We start from the raw sequence: 21,298 nt of genomic DNA on the forward strand, positions 1-21,298 counted from the left end.
TCTGGAGTGCGATGGCATTGCGTATTGGAACATAACGAATGCAACAATGTTTAGAGGGGTTGACGCTTCAATTATTCATACCATGACTATGTTTTCTTTACCAAAAAAAAAAGACTATGTTTTCTTTACCAAAAAAAAGACTATGTTTTCTTTTATTTGTGCAGATTTCACAATCACTTGGTTGCACCATTGGCATTGGAAAGGGAGATAAAGGGGCCTCTTGCAAACCCGAGAGTGGAGTTGAATTACTTTCAGGTTTTTTGTGGATTGGTCTTGGGAGAGCAAGACCTCTAGAGGAGGTAGAACTTGCATTCTATGGGATGCAAATGGCACATTTGTTGCGGCACAATGTAAGCATCATCGGGGTAGCTTGACAGCAATTATGGAGCTCCAAATGATTAGGGATGGGGTGGCACTGGGGATCTCGCTTGGAGTTGCAAATATCCAGGTCTACTCGGACTGTCTGGCCGTTGTTTTAGTTTTGCAAGTTTTTCAATCATCCCTAGACTGGATGAGCTTTACTATAATTCAGGATATTTGGAGATTATCCTTATGTTTATTTTAACTTCATTCCTAGGGATGAAAATATGTTTGTTGACGTTTTAGCTAAGGGGGCTTGTAAGCTCTCCTTATCTCATTGCTAGTGGGGTTTTCCACCTCTTTTTATAGTAGATGTTCTTTTGCTGTCTTCGGAGTCTCTTGGTCCGAATTCTTTTAGTTTTTCTTGACAAAAAAAAAAAAAAAAAAAAAAATATTGAGGTTTATCAATTGAATTTTTTTTTTTTTTTTTGGAAATGAGGTTCATCCGGCTAGCTTGCGCGCACCACGACTACATCCTACGTGGAAGCGTTGGCCTTTGCCAATTGAGCCACTCCTCGGGGTTAGGTTTATCAATTGATGTTTATCAATATTGAGACAATTCCTTGATATTTACTACTCTCTTTTAATATTTTTATTATTTATTTTTTCAAGTAAGAATTCCCATCTTATTTAGATGTTGGAGATTCCTCTCGGCGTTGGTTTACTGAAATGGTTGAAAAATGTTTAAAATATAAATAAATAAAAACTGATATGTAAATAATTAATTTTTTAAAATAACAGAAAAACAAAAGTTGGTGGAATATGGTCCATAGACCTTTGCATGTTCATCGAGACATATAGAAATATAAAAAGAAAAATAAAAAATGTGGGTGGGAAAAATAATTGAAACACTGGTAAATCCCAGAAAATTAAGCACGCAAGCATGTAATTGCGTAATTGCCAGCTGTTCATCTGCTTGTTGGTTTAACATTTATTGCCCTTAGCATACCCTTCAAGCCTACCTCGTCTTCTTGGAAATTTATTGCCCTAGTATACCCTTCAAGCCTACCTCGTCTTCTCTCACTTTGACATTCGAAGCCAGAATACTTGCGATCGATCAATTTCATCCGATGGCTGCAACTTATCAGCAACAGGCACCCTCTTCTGGTTCGAGTCATGAAGTATTCTTGAGCTTTCACGGCGGAGATGTTCGCACAAATTTTGCTGACCATCTCTACCATGCTTTGGTTGGGGCTGGAATTCGAACTTCCAGAGACGATGAAGAACTGAGAAAGGGAGAAACAATTGGAACTGATCTAATCGCTGCAATCCGGCAGTCAATAATCTCAATTCCCATATTATCCAGGAACTACGGTTCCAGCAAATGGTGCCTCAATGAGCTATACGAGATATGTGAATGCAAAAGAAAAAGGAACCAGACTGTTTTGCCGATTTTCTACAGAGTTGAACCAAGGGAAGTGCGAAATCAGACCGGTAGTTACGCAAAGGCATTTGATGAGGAACACCCAAAACACTTCGAGCAGACAACAGTGCAAAAGTGGCGAGATGCTCTAAAAGAGATTGGAAAATTGTCTGGATGGCATATCGGGGATGAAACGTAAGTTCAATAGTTACGTTTGGTTTTCAATAAATGTTATGATTTACCAAAAAAATAAAATAAAAATGATATGTTTCTCCATTATAAATGTGAATTACTAATGCAAAATTAAGAGAGGTGGATATTGGATGAATGGATCTTATTGGATGTAAGGGGACTTGGTAAGGAGAAGAATTGACTCTGATCTGAAATGGTTTCCCGCGAACTCTTTCTCTGTTTCTCTATTATTTTCTGTTTGGATCTTAAGCATAGCGCTGCTGCCTGCAGCGTTGGGCAACGTGGTATGTTTACGTTCCATTCTTTATTGGCATTTCATTTCTGCAATCTTTTATTGGTGTGCTTGTGCCTCTCTCCTCATGAATTTTGTTTTTCTTTCTGTTATATGTTAGGCTCCGTGCATTTAAAATACCAAGAATTTCTTAATTCACTCCATCTGCTTACTTGTGAAAGATAGAAGCATATAGTTAGATATTGTAAAACTTGCATAATATGCATCAATTCAAATCATTCACCTGTGGCTTTTTCCATGTTCAGTATTTCTTTTTATTCCTTTTGTACATTATTCATTATGCTAAGTATTTTTGATTTGCTTTTTTGAATTATGCAGGCTTGAAGGGAAGTTAGTAAGAGAGGTTGTTAAAATAGTTTCGAGTACATTGAACAAAAGAGTCATGCTTGTTTCTAACAACCTAGTTGGAATTCATAGCCATATAGAAAAAATGTTGGAGCTATTAGATATTGAATGTAAGGTCACAAAAATTGTAGGGATCCATGGAATTGGTGGCATCGGTAAAACAACAATTGCTAGAGCTGTCTGCAATGAAGTTATTGGTAGATTTGAAGAATATGCATTTGTTGAGAATGTTCGAGAGGATGCTAGACAATTTGGGATTCATTTTCTACAAAACAAACTTATCACAACCTATCTTAAAGGATGGGAGCCCAAATATTGTCGATGTGGATGTTGGGATTAATGTGATCCGACAAAGATTATGCCTAATGAAAGTTCTTGTTGTTCTTGATGATGTGGATCAAGATATTCAAGCGGAGTCTCTAATTGGGGATGGTAAATGGTTTGGCATCGGAAGTAGGATTATTATCACCGATAGAAACAAGGATATTTTAACTGCTATAAAGGCAGATGAGATTTATAAGCCTGACTTAATGGGTTTGGATGATTCTCTTGAACTTTTTAGCCATTATGCATTTAAAAAGAATCTCCCTCCAGAAGATTATATGGGTATTTCTACAACAATAGTAAAAACTACTGGAGGACTTCCCTTGGCTCTTAGAGTTATAGGTTCATCTTTATTAAAAAAGAAGAAACCATTATGGGGAAGCATGTTAAAGGGGTTGCAAAAAGTTCCCAATAACGATGTCATGCAAAGTTTGAAAATAAGTTACGATGATTTAGAATTCACGGAACAACAAATGTTTTTGGATATTGCTTGCTTTTTCGTCGGAATGAAAAAGGATATTGTGTGTCATACATGGGAAGGGTGTGATTTTTACCCTCATGTGGGTCTTGATGTTCTTTGTGCAAAATCTTTGATAACCATCAATGAAGACGGTGATCTAAGAATGCACGATATGCTTCGTGATCTAGGAAGGCATATTGTTCGTCAAGAGAGTGAGAGACCAGAGCAACGTAGTCGAATATGGTCTGAAGAGGAAGTCTTGGATGTACTTTTGAAACGGAAGGTAGGTATTGGTTGCACATATTGTTATTTTTGTATAAACTTTGTGAATTTGATACTTGGTCTTATTTTTCTCGGGATATTAGAAGTTTTTTTCATTTTGGCATTGATTACGAGTCATAAATTTTACAGGGGAACAAGTGATTGTTTAGGACTCACCGTTGACTTCCGAAAAGCAATATTCACTCCTGGAGTAAATCAAGGATCGGATGTTTGATGAGTTCGGGACTTGATGCAATGATTGAACTAAGATTTCTCCAATTGGATCATGCACAAATCTTGGTAACTCGCATCAATTCTTTTTCAGAATTGAGACAACTTAGTTGGAAAGGATGCCCCGAACAATATGCATTAACCAAATTTTGTCCAGAAAAATTGGTTGTTCTTGATTTATCAAATAGTGAGATCACGAAAAATTGGATGGGTTGGAACAATATCAAGGTTTGGAAGACTAATCTCTCTCTTCGTTTAATTTGTAAAATTTTCAACATGTTTTAGTAAACAAGTCTCAAAATTTTCTTATAATTATTTTGCGAGATGGCAGCAAAGCTAAAAGTCCTAAAACTCGAGTCCTCGTAAGCAGCTATGTATTACTCCCGACCTCTCAAGAAATCAACTTTTAGAGGTACTGAGTTTCAAATATTGTGAAAATTTGGTTGGGATTGACACTTCTATTGGTAATCTCATGTCCTTGGCCACTTTAGATTTGAGGGGCTGCTGGAGTCTAGTGGGTCTTCCTACAGAAATTGGATTAGTCACGTCCTTGGTCACTTTAGATTTGAGGGACTGTAGGAGTTTGGTGGGTCTTCCCGCTGAAATTCGTCTACTCAAGTCCATGACCACTTTAGATTTGAGTGACTGTAGGAGTCTGGTGGGTCTCCCTACTAAAATTGGTCTACTCACGTCCTTGGTCAGTTTAGATTTGAGGGACTGCAGTAGTTTGGTGGATCTCCCTGCTGAAATTGGTTTTCTCACATCCTTGGTTACTTTAGATTTGAGGGGCTGCAGGAGTCTGGTAGGTCTGCCTACTCAAATTGGTTTTCTTACGTCCTTGGTCACATTACATGTGGCTGATTGCCATAGGCTGGTGGAGTTCCCAATTGAAAATTGTCACTTAACCTCTCTCAAAACACTTATTTTACATTGGTTACTCCGTTTAAACCATTTCGACTTGGGACGGATGACTTCCTTAACAAAACTTGAATTAGTTGACTGCCATTCACTTAAAGACATCTCAAGTCTTCCTCCAGGTTTGACCAGCATTAAAATTTCTCATTGCAAATTACTTCAAAGTATTCCAAGTCTTCCCTCAAGTTTGACCATCATTGAGTTTTCCCATTGCCATTCACTTCCAAGTATCCCAAGTCTGCCCTCATGTTTAACCAGCATGGCTGTTCTACACTGCAATTTAGTTCGAAGTATCCTTCTTCCCTTAAGTTTGACCAGCCTATGGGTTGATAGTTGCAGTCAATTGGTAGAGCTAGCTAGTGGATCAGGAAGTGGGTTGAGAAATTTAAAGACATTAAAAGTTTCTCTTTGTGGGAGTTTGGAAGAAATTGAAGGTGTTGATGAAAAATTGGACTCCCTAGTGGACTGCCAAATTCTCTGTTGCCAATCACTTAAACTATTACCAAAACTGAGGTGCTCAAAATATCTGCGGAGTTTATCACTAGTTGGGCTTGATGTCATGTCCCATTTTGAAGGTGAGGGGATGGATTCTCTTGAGGAGTTATATATTGACAGCTGCAGCTCATTGAAAAAGATACCATACCTGAGATATTCGAAAGGGCTAAGGGAACTATATATAAGGGACTGCCCGGAATTATTAGAGATTCCGTGCCTTGAGGGCTATGAGTCCTTGCAAAAACTAAGCATTTGGGGCATATCATTGACAACATTATCAGATGATATCTCAACCCTGAAGAACCTGAGGGAATTAGAGATAATGAAGTGTGAGAAGTTATCTGGAATTCCTGGGCTTAATGGATTGGACTCCTTGGAGGTATTGACAATAACAGAGTGCAACAGTCTATCTGAGATTCATGGTGTTGACAGATTGAAAAGCCTACGAAACTTGCATATTTCCACATGCTGCTCCTTGGAAAGATTACCAGATCTTTCGAACTTAGAAAACTTGAAGTACCTGAGAGTTGAAGGATGCAAGAACCTGCACAAGGTTTCACAGGTTTGGGAGATTGAAGAACTTAAAGCATCTGGAAATTGGAAGTTGCAGATTACTTGAAGGTAATGTATGGACTTTGTTTCATAAACGTTACTTATATTATTTACTGATTAATAATCTTGTAGGCTCTGTTTATTTCAATGTTGGGGGGGGGGAATGAGTGAGAAAAAGCAGGATGGTTCCCAATTCTATTTCATGCTCATCTTAGACTGAATGGGAGAATTAGAATCATGTATCTCACTCTTTACTTCCTTAATTTGTTGTCATATTATGGCATAGATGGTATTTTGTGCATTGTTTAGACTGGAAATTACATGTTTTGACCTCCCATTACAATGTTGATTGATGAATGTGCTCAGGCTATACATGGAGCAGGTGGAAAAGGTAGACCAGTTCCTTTGTGGTTTTCTCCAAGCTCTTCATCTAGTGCTGCTGATTTGCGATTCAAATGGAAGCCAATCAAGGCATGTTAGCCTGAAACATGCTACGAACAAGATAAATGTTTCTACTGACTTCTATGTAAATTCCCTAGAAAAAAAATTCCTTTTCCTTGTGTATGTATACTTTGTTATTAGCATTTATTGAGGCACCTTATTTCTATTGCAAACACATTTTTGGCTTATTTTTATGTTGAATGAAGTTCTGAATAAGCAGAGAATCATGTTTTTATCACCCAGAGTATTTTGCCTATTCTTATTAAGAAAGGCATAAGCGGAAGCCTTTGATGAAAGAAGGGAGTTTTTGACATCGGCCTACTTAGCTAAGGAGCTGAGGCCTCTTAACACTCCAAATGAGGACGTCAAACATGACAGAGGTTAGAGGTGGCTGGGGCATCTATGGGCACAATGGATGTATCCTCCAAGGCATCAAAAAATGGCAAGTTGAAATTGTGGTCCGGGGATGCCTCCCACTAGTCAGAACCCATAGGTGATGGGGTTTCAAAAATACTAAGGTCAATAGTAGACCCAAAGCCGGGAGATGAAGAGGTAGAGTTGAGGAGGTGGGAAGGGAAGATGATGGGTTCTAATGAGTGGTTATGCAGACTGGTACAAGGAGGTGGGCTGGTTGGAATTGTTTAGAGGGGGTCCATTAGTAACTGGGTTCAAAGGGAAAGTGGAGTGTAGATGCAAAGGGGAGGCCCAAGGAGATGGGGCCCAAATGGAAAGCCTTGGTAGGTAAGTGGGCAGTAGGGCCCACGGTTATAGGGGTTGAAGTCCTCGAGTGCACGTTAGAGGGAGGGGCTAAAGGGTGTGGACGATTGGGTTTAAAGAGAGGCGATTAACATCCTCAACATGGGGAGAAGTTGAGGAAATTTGCAGTGCGACAGAAGGTGTTACAGGGGGTGGAGTAGTATGGAAGGGGAAAGGGGCAGTACCTGCTTGAGCGATAGGATCAGGAGGGCCAAGCCCTAACAGAGATTCGGCAACGAAAACTGAAGTGTAAACCCTGGGAGCATCAGAGCTTGCAGAGAGCAGGGATTGACCAGCATCATGAACAATATCAAAGGAGTTTGCACTGATCTGAGGATCATAACCTGAAGTGAAATGATTCTTCTTTCTTCTTTTTTTTGCACCGGTAAGTTTTCAGGTGGTCGCCGACGTAACAGCTACCGTCACTGACTCTATAGTGTTAATGATGGATCGATGGATCTGGGGAGCTTGATAGGGCATGCGGCCATCAGGAACCGAGTTGCAGACTGGTGAAGGAGCAGCGATTGGGGCAGTGGCCTTCAAGATGGAGTTGCAGGAAGTCTATTCATGGCCAAAGGAGGAGCAGATTTCACAGCGAGCAGGAACCCAGTTGTAGACGATAACTTGGTCTTAATGTTGACCCTTATCATCTTTGATGGTGATGAACGCTGGTAGGGGCTTGGCAGCAGAGGCTTCAATACATATGCAAGCATAAAAGAGGCGCTCCATATGGATGGTTGCAGAGCCAATACGGCTTAAATGATCTGTGTTCAGCCTATCATCTTTATTCTACTTTTCTTGAATTCTCAGGAGTTCCCAAGCCACCCAAAATTCAAGGTCAGACCTACACCAATCTAACTGTTAGATCTGTCCCATACTTTAGGCACGTCATCCCCCCATCCCTAGTGACCTTTACAGTCCAGTTTAACCCTATTCTAACCACCTGATCAAGATATCAATATTTTCATGAATTTTTGTACTTGCCTTAGACCCCCAAACAAGAACCTTCTTATTTTCTAATTTCACCATCCAAATACAGCCAAACTTGGGATCATATCCCTATATTAGTACCTACGTTCCCTGTAGGTTTCAACCCATTCTGACACGTATAGACCCCAATTTCCCATCTCAAGGAATTTACCCCATATCTCCCATTGGATGGGCTAAGTATCCCATAACCTTTTTCCCTAAAAAATCATCCCATCACAGTCCATATCACAAGGAATCCCCCATATCCCATAAGCAAAATTTCAAGAAACCCTTTCTTGGTCCCGTATGAGTTGGTTCTTTAAAGATCTTGGAAGGAGTGATCCTCATTTAATGTAATCCCAATGGTCTTGCAGCCTAGACAGACTCATGAAAAGAAAAGGTGCCAGACGAATTCAATAACACCAGATCCTCAAGGCATGCAATAAGGACCGATTAAGGATCATTTTAAGTGATTTACTTCACTGGGATTCCCGCATGCGAGACATGCCAAACAAAGGTTTAAAGTTGGAGTGAACAGACATTTACATGGAAACCTCCACTACTTAACAAGATGCAAAGTGCAAAGTTTGAGACAGCTTTGGCTGTTGTCTTAATACTTGAAGTACCCCTTATGGAATGGTACAATATGCATCTCCGAAAGTCATCTTCATTAGAGAAATCAGTAGAGTTAAAATGCAGAAGAAAGCGTTGGGCTATGAGGGGAGGAATAGAAGGGGAAATGCCAGGTGGCGTTGAGAGTGTTTATCAACTAGATCATTTGAATTTCTGTAGTCGGGAAATGAGAGAGGCACTTACCTGGCTTTTCTGGAATCCAATGATCTGTCCAAAAGGTGGAATTAGCATTAACACTGCTTTTAGCACCATTGCTTCGGAAGTTGGGAGAAAAACCCTTAGGCTGTTCCAAGTCTGTAAACAATTTCTTTTCGAGATCTGTTGTCGAAGACTGATCTTCGGGGTCAATATTAGGCCGAAATAGTTTTGGCTCATATGAGTGGGGATTCTGAGGTAGTTCCAACCAAGATTAAGGGACTTTTTGGTATCATTTTCATTCTCATTTTCTGACAATTTTCATTATTTTTGTGTTTTTCGTATCCATTCTGAATCTTATTTTTGTTTAAAGAACAGAAAAAAGCTCCAAAATCTATAATAGGCTTGGAGTCTATCATGGATTCTGGGCAAAAATGAGTTTTGATTGTTTCTGCATTGCTATTCAACACCCATGAGTTTGTAGATCTCCAGATTGAATGGTAACATTAACATTTGTTTTTTTTTTATTTATTTAGATTAGAGAAAAGCAACCCCTATCTTCTTCTTCTTCCTACAACCCACCACCATGTCCCACAACCTTAACCATCTACAAGATCCTGCCATATCATCATGTACCATGCTGTTGTCCACAGTAATCGAGTCCCACTAGAACTAAGCTGGGTTTGGGACTTTCCCACACTATATATGTAACTGTGATCTACATAAACATCCATCACCAACGCCACCTCTGGAACTACCTCCTCGTGCAACTTCAACTACCACTTTGGCACTTTCACCACTGCTGCCATCACCAGCACTGTCAGAAAACCTAATTCTTTAATTAACATTCCCTGTATGATACTCTCTTTTTTTAGCAGCGGAAATATTCCCCCCCCCCTCCCTTCTTTCAGACCCAGGAATGCTAATTTGGACCACGAACGTTGCTATACACACTCTTAGCGTCTGTACTTGATTTTTGGAGGCATTAGTCATTGGCAGAGGAACACTAAATGGAGCAAGGAATTCATTTGGATGTGTGTGCCATGAACATGGCTGTGCTTGCACTTTGCAAATAGGGTTGTGGTTGATTTTACGTTCTTGTTAGTATCGGGATGATTTGGCCGACAAGACTTTAGACTTTCATAGGAAAAAGGGATTTTGCTTGTTATAACCTGAAAAAACTTGTCGGAGAGGATCCGGAGTGCCTCAAAGCTTTTTTATTTTGTCTAGTGGCAAGAGAAAACATTTGTCTACAGCACACAAGGAAATGATTCCAGGATTTATCCTTTTGTAAATCCAGGAGAATTTGATCAAATTGTAATTTCATTAAATCTCATTTTGGAATGAGGGACCTTCTTTCAAAGGGCCTCAACAATGATGGATTACAGGCTTTAATTCAGTAAACATGTTGTACCTGCAAAACAATTTATTTCATTCCATATTCTAAAAAAAGAACTATTGGAGGCTATGCAAATCCTAACCCCAAGTTCTTTTTTTTTTACATCTTCAACATAATTGGCAGAAGGATGCTTTCTTTCACGAGTAGTTTTGTGTCAAATTTTTATGCTTCAAATCCTTGTTAGAATGGGAGAATTAGAATCATGTATCTCACTCTTTACTTGATTTGTTGTCATATTATGGCACTGATGGTATTTTGTGCATTGTTTAGACTGGAAATTACATATTTTGACCTCCCATTACAATGTTGATTGATGAACGTGTTCAGGCTATACATGGAGCAGGTGGAAAAGGTAGACCAGTTCCTTTGTGGTTTTCTCCAAGCTCTTCATCTAGTGCTGCTGATTTGCAACTCAAATGGAAGCCAATCAAGGTATGTTAGCGTGAAACATGCTATGAACAATATAAATGTTTCTACTGACTTCTACGTAAATTCCCTAGAAAAAAATTACTTTTTCCTTGTGTATGTATACTTTGTTCTTAGCATTTATTGAGGCACCCTTTTCTATTGCAAACACATTTTTGGCTTATTTTTGTGTTGGATGAAGTTCTGAATAAGCAGAGAATCACGTTTTTATCACCTAGAGCATTTTGCCTATTCTTATTTCAATCTTTAGAGCCCCTAATACAAACCTTGATATAGCCTCCCCCCCCCCCCCCCAAAAAAAAAAAAAAAAAAAATCATTAGGGCACCAAAAAAATCAAATAAGCTATATTTTTTCAAAAACTAGACCATGCATTAGGGCTCCAAAAGCACTTCCGGAGTATCTTCCAAGTTTTATTGAATGCAAGCTAGCCAGACCAAAACCCAAACCCAACGTCTCCCAAAATGAATTCTTGAGAAACTAGCCATTTGTGATTTGACAGTTTCCGACCAAAACCAGAAACTACTTCTCCCAGAAAGACATTGTCTGGTGCTGCTTGACTTTCTTTTCTTCTGGTGGCCAAACACTATGTTTGTAGCATGTACAAGAAGCAAAAATGAGCACTTACAGGAGAGACTACTTTTATGATAAGGACTAGAAAAGAGTTGTTTCTCGTTGAAACTGTGCTGACAGGCAACCGCCTTGTGGTCTAGCATTTGTTTGACTGTTACGTTACAATCACATCATCTGAAGTTATACACTACCTTTGCAAAGATACCAGTTTCAAAAACTATTACCAACCTATCCAAAATTTCCGAGTCCTAATGTCTTTCATTCAATGTCGAAGAGCTACTTGTAATAAAAAAAATAACGAATCATGAGCAAACAGTGTGAAAAGTATGTATACAGATGTGCTTATTGAAATTAAATTTCATGTAATTTGCCTTTTTATTTATTTTTAATTTTTTTCCCATTTAGCAAGTGATAAAGTATTTGGACAAACATACAAGACAGTACTTTAGATGGCCAAAATTTATATCTAGGATGGATTAAATTCAAATGTAGAACTTTTATGACCTTCTTTGATGGTGCTTTTTTTTGAGATATGCTAAGTTGATGCTTACAATTAACAAATCAAACTGGAGTGAGAATCTGAAAGTGTTTCCTGTCTAAATACTCAATGACTAACAGAATATTAAGGTCAATAACTCGAAAGTGGCTCATAACCATGAGTCCAGTACTAAGATGTCAATGGTATCTTAAGATTACTTCTACTTGTGTACTGTTGAAATAGTGGTTCTTTGGGTTAAGTGTGCATTTCTATTGCTTTAGTTGAAAATACCTTGAGCTCTGTGGACCTCTTCAACGATAAAAGATTTCTCTGAACAAATTTAATAGCTGCTGGCTTCTTTTCTCACTTCACCTCCACCTTCTTGTAATCCGTTGGATTTCTCATATGGATTCTGTCTGCAAGTGTCCAAATAGTAATAATTAAAGGCAAGAGCTCACTGTCTGTTGTGTAGCCGTTGCATCAGCATTGGGTTCAATGAGAGGTCTGCACAGGCACATCAACATATGTAGGATTTTTTATTTTTTATTTTTTATTTTGAAGAGGGCAGGGTGGTAATTTCATAGGCTGCTGCATCAAGACATAGGGCCACACAACCAGGTAGAGTTCTTTCTCCCAATAATATTAAATATGAAGCCTTTATGTGCATAACATTATAAGCAACACTAATGTGTTACCCTCCACAAGTTCCCCGTTATCAAGTTGCATGCTTTTCTGTACACGAAATCTGATGTACATGACTAGAAGGTCCCACTTTTTGTATTATTTGTTCCTTTATGGTTATAGCAAGTTATGATGTAAGAACTAGGTCCATGAAAATATGTTGCAGTTTAGTATATAATAATGGCCCCTAATTTTTTGGATGATAAAAGAAAATGAAGTGATCAAGTGATATTAGATGGATTAGAAATCAAAATAGTATGCTTTTGCAAATGCCAGGGTCTTTATTATTGCTGGTGTAATTTTCCTCCAAACTCCAAGGCCTTCAATAGTTGAAGTATACTGAGTAATATGGCCAGAGATTGCTGAGGTCAGCATATTTCCTTAATTTTGAGTTGAGTTGGAGAGCCTGTTTGAGTCCTTTCATTCTAGCACTCTTTGGTTCAAGTTGGTCTTGGAATCCAAGGACCTTGTCACGACAAAAAATCCATGCAATGAAGTATTAAACCGATGTGGACTTGTTCAACCTAGAGTTGGATGTTCCTTTGCAAATTTAGATAGGATGAGGAAAAACAGTAAGTGCAACTGAAAATGAAGTTGAGGGCAAGGTTCAAAATTTTGCCCATTCTGGTACCTACTGAGATGATTGAGATTCTGAAATTTCGGCAAAATTTCGCTGAAATTTTGGAATCTTTTTTTGAGATTTTGACCTTAAGTTTGATAGATTTTTGGGGTTTCTTCTGCCTTTGTTTTCAGTATCCAGCCTATTTGAGGCTAATAAACACATTGTGAGTGTTATTTTTGCCAAAAACCTATCCCAAAATGGTGTTCTTGATGAACACATCCCTTCTGTATGCGGGCGAGATTGGAAGTTCGGAACATGAATTTTAACCAATGTAAATGTGCATATGATGCAAGAGAACACTCAGATCTTCATTAAAATGCAAGAAAAAAAGACAACAACTAAAATTCAATATACAAGTAGTCAAGTATAAGTGTAGAAGTCAGTAGTCAGTAGTGCTATACTAAAACAATATAAATGTATATTGTATACTGTAACAATATCTGAATGAATTACATATTACAATCACATTACACCTATGAATAAGAATAACCTAATCGTAGCTGCTGTGCCGTGGTGGCTCCATCGTCTCAACCTTGTAGGGCTACCTCTATAAATAGTTAACATACTCAGTCCATGTCATGGTATGCCTATAGTGGTCCTAGTAGTTGCACACTGCCCTTCTGTAGGTAGCATCATTCTTATAAAATAACCAACCCGTCTTAAAGAAATTTTCATATGGGAGAGGATTGTTGTCGCGTGGTTGGCCAGTGCTCAAATTAATTTCTTTATCATCTGAATCTCTCTGTGGTATGTCGACTGGTACCACATATGTTATTGATACTACTGGTGGCCCTGATGGATATCCTAAGATGGACTTCATAGATGATCTATTTGATCCATCCCCATATCTAGATGTAGACATACTACTCGAATCAGTAGACTCTCCACCATATGCTTCACTGTAAGCATTTGAATCAACAAATGATTGTATATGCACCATCATATCCTCTACTATACGCTCCAGCATAGGCTCCCTCGTGGCCATATCCTGGATACATGTATCCTTATCCAAGCCCATAAGCTTTGTATGGTACAGACCCCACACTCTCCCTGCCATCTAAACTCATTGATCTCGTTGAGCGTGCCAAGCTAGCCATGTCAAAGTCTCTCTGGCTTGGTGGGGGGAACTATTTATAGGGCCCTCTAGCATAACCCCTAGATGTGGAGCCCTTGCCCCTATGACGAGGAATGCCAACATGGTGCTCATCCTAGATGGCATTGGTGAACTGTGTCTTCCCGGTGAATCTCTGGGGCTCTGACTTTGTTAATGGAATTGCCAAATGCTTTAGAAGTCCACCACGACCTTTGTTATCATCATTCCCATTATCATCATCATTTGCAGCCTCATTAGCATCCCCACCATCCCCGTCATCATTGGTACCATCATAATCATCATCCTCATGTTGAGTTTGACTAGGAGCCAGGGTCTTGTCTAGATCTTGCGTGTACGTGGAAGGCTCAAAATCACCTCCACTTGAGGCCATTATGCAATCCTCATCCACAAAACTAACTGCCTCTTGTGCATGTACTTGACCCTCGTTAGCTATGTTTGCATTGACATCAACCCCCATATTATGAGAAATCTTTGGGTTAGGCCTCCCTCTAGGCTAGTCTATCATCGGCTCATCCCTGTACCTCACCCAATTGATGAGGGGGTCCTCATCATTTGATTCCACCTTAAACATATGGGTGTGGTCGATGGTCTCCTGCTTCCCCTCCTTATATGTTGCAACTTCAACACAAGGATATAGTGGACGAACTCTAGATCATTCATGCGCTAACTCCCCAATATGTTCTGCCTCTTTGAGTGGATCAAGTTAAATGTGCTTCAGTTCCTTTTGCAACCAATGGCAGAGCTAGTTTGGAAGAGGACCCTGATTGTCACTTTCTTGAGGTTCTCTGTACTCAAGCCATGGAAAACCCACCACTCATCTGCAGTAAGACAAAAATATTAAGTTAATTGATAATCTGATAATTTATAAAATATAATAATTATATATGAGTTATGTATCTAACTTGGATTAGTGTTAGCCCGTCCCTTTATAGCAGCATCTGCTCTGAAGGAATCGAATCCATCCCTAAAAATCTTGATCTATAATCATTTGTAATGATGGTTAGCTAAATTCTTTTAAAAATCAAATGCAAAGTCTTGAGTCCTAATTGCCTAATATCTCATCTCATTGTTATAGAAGGACTGGCGAGTTGAGTCCGACTTCAACTTCATAACCACAACCATCACGGCCTAAAACAACGCTATTTTTAACCCCAAATGGTCATTGTATTGATATTTGGGGTCAAGATAATGTTGCACAATTTACAAACGCACTATTAAATTTTAGATCTTCATTAACATAAGAATGAATGAATTGACAACATAGGGTATTTACTTACCAACCTTATGTAGTGGATGCGTAAGATGTGAGGTCCATCGAGCAGCAAAGATATCCAAAAAACTCTTACAGTCTTTGGAATTTGCATGTTGTACGACTATCTTCAGGTCCTGGATTTTGACAAAACATTGAATTAGTACTTAACACTTAATCCAATGATTTGTAAAATGTAATAATTATATAAAATTTATTAATTTAACCATGGTGCAAATTTTTGTTGAAACCTAAGTTTTGTCCCAGGCAAAAACCGGAATCTCTAGGTTTGGACTGAAATTTCGGTCAAAATCTGGTATTTTTCCCCCTTATTTATTTATTTATTATTATTTCGACCCTAGGTTTCAGGCCTTATATGACCACCATTTCATCTCATTTCTTGCCTCTTACCTATTTAAACCATATAAACACAATGGAACTAGTATTTTACCCTAAAAACCACTGAAAATTTTACATTCAAGTATACTGACAAATGATTGGTTTTAACAAGTACAAACTGTATAGCATACATGCATAGAATCATTGTTAGGACCCCAGGATTAGGCGATGTGGAGGAGAGAGAGAGAGAATGAGGGTGAGTTGAGGTAATAATAGAAGGGAAAGAGAGGGGAGATGCATCGAATGTTTTGGGAGTCTTGTGGGCAGCCGTAGGCTAAGGGAACACCGTGAGGTGGGGGGGGTGACTGGCACCATAGAAGCCAGTGTTATCTTGTTAATTCTTGCAACTTTGTAATAATTTTTCAAGGTATTATAAGGGTTTTAACAAGATAACACTGGCTTCTATGGTGCCAGTCACCCCCCACACCTCACGGTGTTCCCTTAGCCTACGGCTGCCCATAGGCGATGTGGAGGAGAGAGAGAGAATGAGGGTGAGTTAGGGTTAGTTGAGGTAATAAATAGAAGGGAAAGAGAGGGGAGAGGCATCGAATGTTTTGGGAGTCTTGTGGGCAGCCGTAGGCTAAGGGAACACCGTGAGGTGTGGGGGGTGACTGGCACCATAGAAGCTAGTGTTATCTTGTTAATTCTTGCAACTTTGTTAATTCTTGTTAGGACCCCAGGATTAGGTGATGTGGAGGAGAGAGAGAGAATGAGGGTAAGTTAGGGTTAGTTAAGGTAATAAATAAAAGGAAAAGAGAGGGGTGAGGCATCGAATGTTTTGGGAGTCTTGTGGGCAGCCGTAGGCTGAGGGAACACCGTGAGGTGTGGGGGGTGTCTGGCACCATAGAAACCAGTGTTATCTTGTTAATTCTTGCAACTGGCATCAGAGCTTGTAACGATCCGGGAGGTGATGGCACTACCTTCGTTTTTTGGTGAAGGAGGAGTTTAGAGATGGATTTTAGAGGTTCTTCTCTTCTGCTGGGAGAACCAAATCGAGGAAGAGCAGTGGTTGGGGGTGGCGATCCAACATTTGGAAGGAGAGGCTCTCGACTGGATCTATCGCAAGAATTGGACGGCATTTTTTTGGACAGGATTCAAAGAAGCCCTGAGGTGTGAGTTTAGCCAGGGGAGACAATCGAGATCAAATCTGGAGTTAGACACCAACCAGGTTGGATTAGAGTATAGTATCAATGGGACTGAATGGCCAAATCAGGCTGTAGAGAAGGTTGGAAAGAAGTATCGAATGGACGATGAAGTACGGCCGGCTACGGAAGTCACGCATCACCAAACGTGGAGCAGAAAGATGAAGATAGGATTGAGTGAAGATACCTACCGGACCAGAGTGGAGGAGCAATATTCTGCTATAAAATTGAGATGCGGTGAAGTGAAGAAGCATAGAAGGAGGCCAGGTACAGTCGGCGGCAAGTTGCAGGCAGCGAAGACTTCGGTTTGCAGGAAAGGAAGAAGACGACGGAGTTTTAGGGTTTTTGGGGTTGGTTCGGTTCACCTCAAACCGGTTCGTGGGTTTGGTCCAATCCCTATGAGCCAAAGATTGTGTTATTTGGGCCTCAATCAGTTATGTTTCGTCTCAAACTTAGGGCCCAAACAAACCCAACACAAAGATTGGGCCGCTAGACCCCCAAAGAAACCCCCTTAGGTCAAGCCCACTCCATTAAACCCTAGCCCATCTTATTTCATTAACCCAATATCCAACCCATATTCCTTAATCCACCATTTTAAGTGCTTAGGCCTAACCCATTTAAAAGACCACCCTTGGGCCCAACCCATTCCATTAACACCAAGCCCATCTCGTTTCATTAATCCATATTTCCTAACCCGTTCAAAAAAATTATTTTGGGCCCAATACCATTTCATTAGCCCAAAACCCACCTTTTCTCATTATTACTTTGGGCCAAATTACTCACACGAACCAAGCTCCCAACCCAAGACCAAGCCAACTCAACCAAATACCAAAGGAGCAGTCAAACCGAACCAGAAAATTGGGAGTCATCGTCTTCAACCTCTGAAAATCAAGACGGACAGCGAGGCAGAGATATTGGGGGTTGTAGCGTTTGCGATGGGTGATGGCTTCGTTGCCAGCGACAGAATCAAGTGTATTGCCCCTAGTCTTGCTGATATTTCTCCAGTTTTTTTTTTTGTCGCAGCTTTGTTGTGGGGCTCTCGCGTAGAGAACTACGATGCTCGTCGACTGTTATTCCGACTGGGAGATTGATGCTGAATTAATACAGTTATGCGGCAACCATGTGATGTCTCAACTTCCAAATTTCCATCACCTTGAGGACAAAGTGATTTTCGAGGGGCCGGTAGGTTGTTAGGACCCCAGGATTAGGCGATGTGGAGGAGAGAGAGAGAATGAGGGTGAGGTAGGGTTAGTTGAGGTAATAAATAAAAGGGAAAGAGAGGAGAGACGCATCAAATGTTTTGGGAGTCTTGTGGGCAGCCGTAGGCTGAGGGAACACCGTGAGGTGTGGGGGGTGACTGGCACCATAAAAGCCAGTGTTATCTTGTTAATTCTTGCAACTGGCATATGGTCCAGCCCCTACAGCTCTAAAGGGCCCAGCTCTTGTAGCTAGGGCCCTCTCCTGCCTTGCTCACTATCATTGCATGCTTTATCTCCCTGGCCTCCTCTCTGTGTACGCCATCAGGATCAACATCCTTGTCACTATTAGAATCAACATGGTATGTTGAAGACCCCCTGACCGCCTCATCCAGTGCTCTTGCCACTTTCTGCTTATCTACTTTCTTCTTCCCTAACCCCTTCTTTAACTGTCTCATTGCTTTCGTTACCTCCGTTGATACAGTAGTGGACATTGTAACTTCCTTCAAACTGCCAGTGAGGTGTGCCTTAAACCTGTTAATGCCACCTCCCAAAAACCTTTTGCCATAGAAATTACACTATGTCCTCCCTTTGTTTCCGTTTATTGATGTGCAATACTACCATGGAGGGTTAACCCTCCCTCCTCTGTGAGTTGTAGCCTATGCTTGTGTCTCCTATTTGACATGCTTTCCACCCTCCTCTTGCCTCTGTGGTTTCTCTCTACCCTCCCTCTCCCTTTACTCTGAACCACGCCCCCCTGTGATCCATCTCACTTGATTCCCGGATATAATCATTGTTGCATACAAAGTGATTGCACAAGTCACTGAACAACATCAAAATAATTTTTGCAAACAAAGAAACAATCATGTGCTTAGGTACTAATTTTTCGCTTGTCCATGTATTTTTTTTTTTAAATATAAAATGAATTTTTAAATTTTTTTGGCTTGAAAATTGAATGTCCATAACAAATCTGGCAATGAAACCATATGAACAACACTTCAAAAATATATAGAGAGCTTCTCTATAATTTTCAAAACCTTTTCCCCTATTTGTTCCCTATTTTTACATGATTATTTATATTTTTATAAATATTTTAATAATTTTTGAAAAGTAAAACAATTTATTGGGTGGAAAAATATTTCGACTCCGTGAGACCTTACATTGGCCTATGGAGTTCAACTTATATTTATTCCATCACCATACAAGCCACATATCATGTATATCTTTTACATTTTCTGTTTAGGAAAATAATCCACTTTGCGAGATAAATTTCAACATAGTGAGTTCATAGATCGGCCCACAGTGTTCAACATTTATTAAATCCATACCCATCCGACAACATGCTAACATGCATTTTATAAAAATCTAGTTTGGAGAAGAATGTTACCTCTAAGATGAAAAACTCCAAGATCTTAGTGAAAAGCTGCTGGATCCTTGCGATGCATGTGTTTACCGGCTAGGACCATGCAAGAAGTGGTAGATGTCGAGGATCGACTCAAACAGGGCAAGAATCAGTCAGGAAATGAGTAGAAGCTTTGGAAATAAAGGTCCAAATTTCTCTCCAAAATGAGCAAAATTTCAACCTTTAGGTACTTTTATAGGCGAGATTTCGGACGAACCCTATAATGGGCCCCAAGGCCTACTCAATCAAGCTGGCTGCACCCAGTGCCAGGGGTATTTTGGGTATTTTAAACCCTATTTTATTGCTGGAATTTTAGCCTTCTTAGAAGAGTTCCAATCCACTTTAAAAATTTTATTTGAGTTGTGTTCGAGTTAGTTTCCATTAGTTAAGTTGTGGATAAGATAAGACTCTTTTACAAAGAGAGTTCCTATGTTTTAAGAGGGTTCTTTTCTTTTAGCAGCTCTATTTTTATTAGAGTTTGTTTGAGTCAATTATTGAGTCCTTGGTTATCTTAAATTCTGGCACATGTGTCATTAGAGTTTTAATTAAGAAAGACTTTAGGCATGTGCTTATTGGAATTTAAGTTGACTTAAAAGTTTTAATTTCAGCATGTGTCTTCAGTTGCTTAGATTTTTTTTCATGAGTCAAGATTCTGTGGTGGGATCCTATCCTATAAGGTGGCGTTTGGTTATGCAATTCCCTGGAATCCGCTTCTGTAGGGAATCATGAGTCTGTGGAATTAGGTTCTGTAGAATCATATTCGTAAAAAAAAAACTATTTGCTTACCCTGATTCTGGCAAGTGAGTCTGTCTGAAAAACCATTTGGTTACCCTGATTCTGAAAGTGAATCTATCTGAAAAACTGTTTGGTTACCCTGATTCTGAAAGTGAATCTGTTTGGTTTTTCTGATTCTGTGAGTGGATTCAACCTAAATCACTTTGAACAACCATTTATTACTGGGTTGAGGCTACTGAGATGACAAATTTTTTCTTTAATTTGGATTAATTTTTTTCCCTTGTTAAGGGTAATATATAATTTTATATAAGTGTAACTACATAATATTAAACATTGCAAGACCAAAACTTTATGAGAGTACCAAATTAAACAAACCACCACCAACAACAACTTGATGTACTGGGTTCAATGTTGCATGGTCCTATAATTGAAGATAAGAGGTTTGACGAATACCCAGTTTAATTGGGATCCCTTTCATGCACTTGACAAATGTCAAATCTCTTGGATCTCTTTTTATTTATAGACAACCTGCCATTGGCTATAAATCTAAGGTCCATGCTTTGTTATTGCCATCACAGCAAATGTGTAGAGAAGTGAAGGAAGTGAAATTAAATGGGATCAAAGTCCAGGTTAAACGATTAAACACTTGATCATTTTGTAGTGTTTAACTCAAGTGAGTTTGTATTATCTCTTCATTTTTTCCTTTATTTAATTTTTTTTTAATTTTCATATATTTTATTATATTCCAGCCACTGAAAATGTGATTCGATTTCACAAACACTACTATGATCCTAGTGTTGTGGAGAACATATAGCCCAAGGGGCCCCTCGGGAGAGACACACACACCCACTCAGGGGTAGGTGTGTCTCCCTTCCTCAAGAGGTTCAGAGAAGCCCCTCGGGAGAGACACACACCCCCACTCGGGAAGTTATGTCTCCCTCCCTCAGGAGGTTCAGAGAAGACCCTTGGGAGAGACACACACCCCCACTCGGGTAGGTGTGTCTCCTTTCCTCGGGAGACTCAAGAAGCCCTTTCGAGGAGAGAGCACATACCCACTCGGGCAGGTGCGTTATCCCTTTAGGAGCCGTGTTTGAGAAGAGTACGAAAGATAAGAAGACCTTCAGTACCAAGAGTGACGTTGAAGACGACCAAGTCAAAAG

General features: G+C 39.7%; 1 pseudogene across 1 annotated transcript in view; it reads left to right on the top strand.

Moving 5' to 3' along the window:
- The first annotated feature begins 1,336 nt into the window (after positions 1-1,336).
- The window catches only part of LOC149001242 (disease resistance protein L6-like), a 50,837-nt pseudogene continuing 30,875 nt past the window's right edge, over positions 1,337-21,298 (top strand). Inside the window, exons 1-6 of the transcript XR_016170632.1 lie at positions 1,337-1,918; positions 2,526-3,606; positions 3,736-4,056; positions 4,153-5,859; positions 6,157-6,316; positions 10,451-10,555. The product of XR_016170632.1 is annotated as a disease resistance protein L6-like (transcript). The remainder of the gene's footprint in view (positions 1,919-2,525; positions 3,607-3,735; positions 4,057-4,152; positions 5,860-6,156; positions 6,317-10,450; positions 10,556-21,298) is intronic.

This window comes from Hakea prostrata, chromosome 11 (genome assembly GCF_041222555.1).
Source record: "Hakea prostrata isolate BN-2017 chromosome 11, UWA_Hpros_2, whole genome shotgun sequence".
Classification (NCBI taxonomy): domain Eukaryota; kingdom Viridiplantae; phylum Streptophyta; class Magnoliopsida; order Proteales; family Proteaceae; genus Hakea; species Hakea prostrata.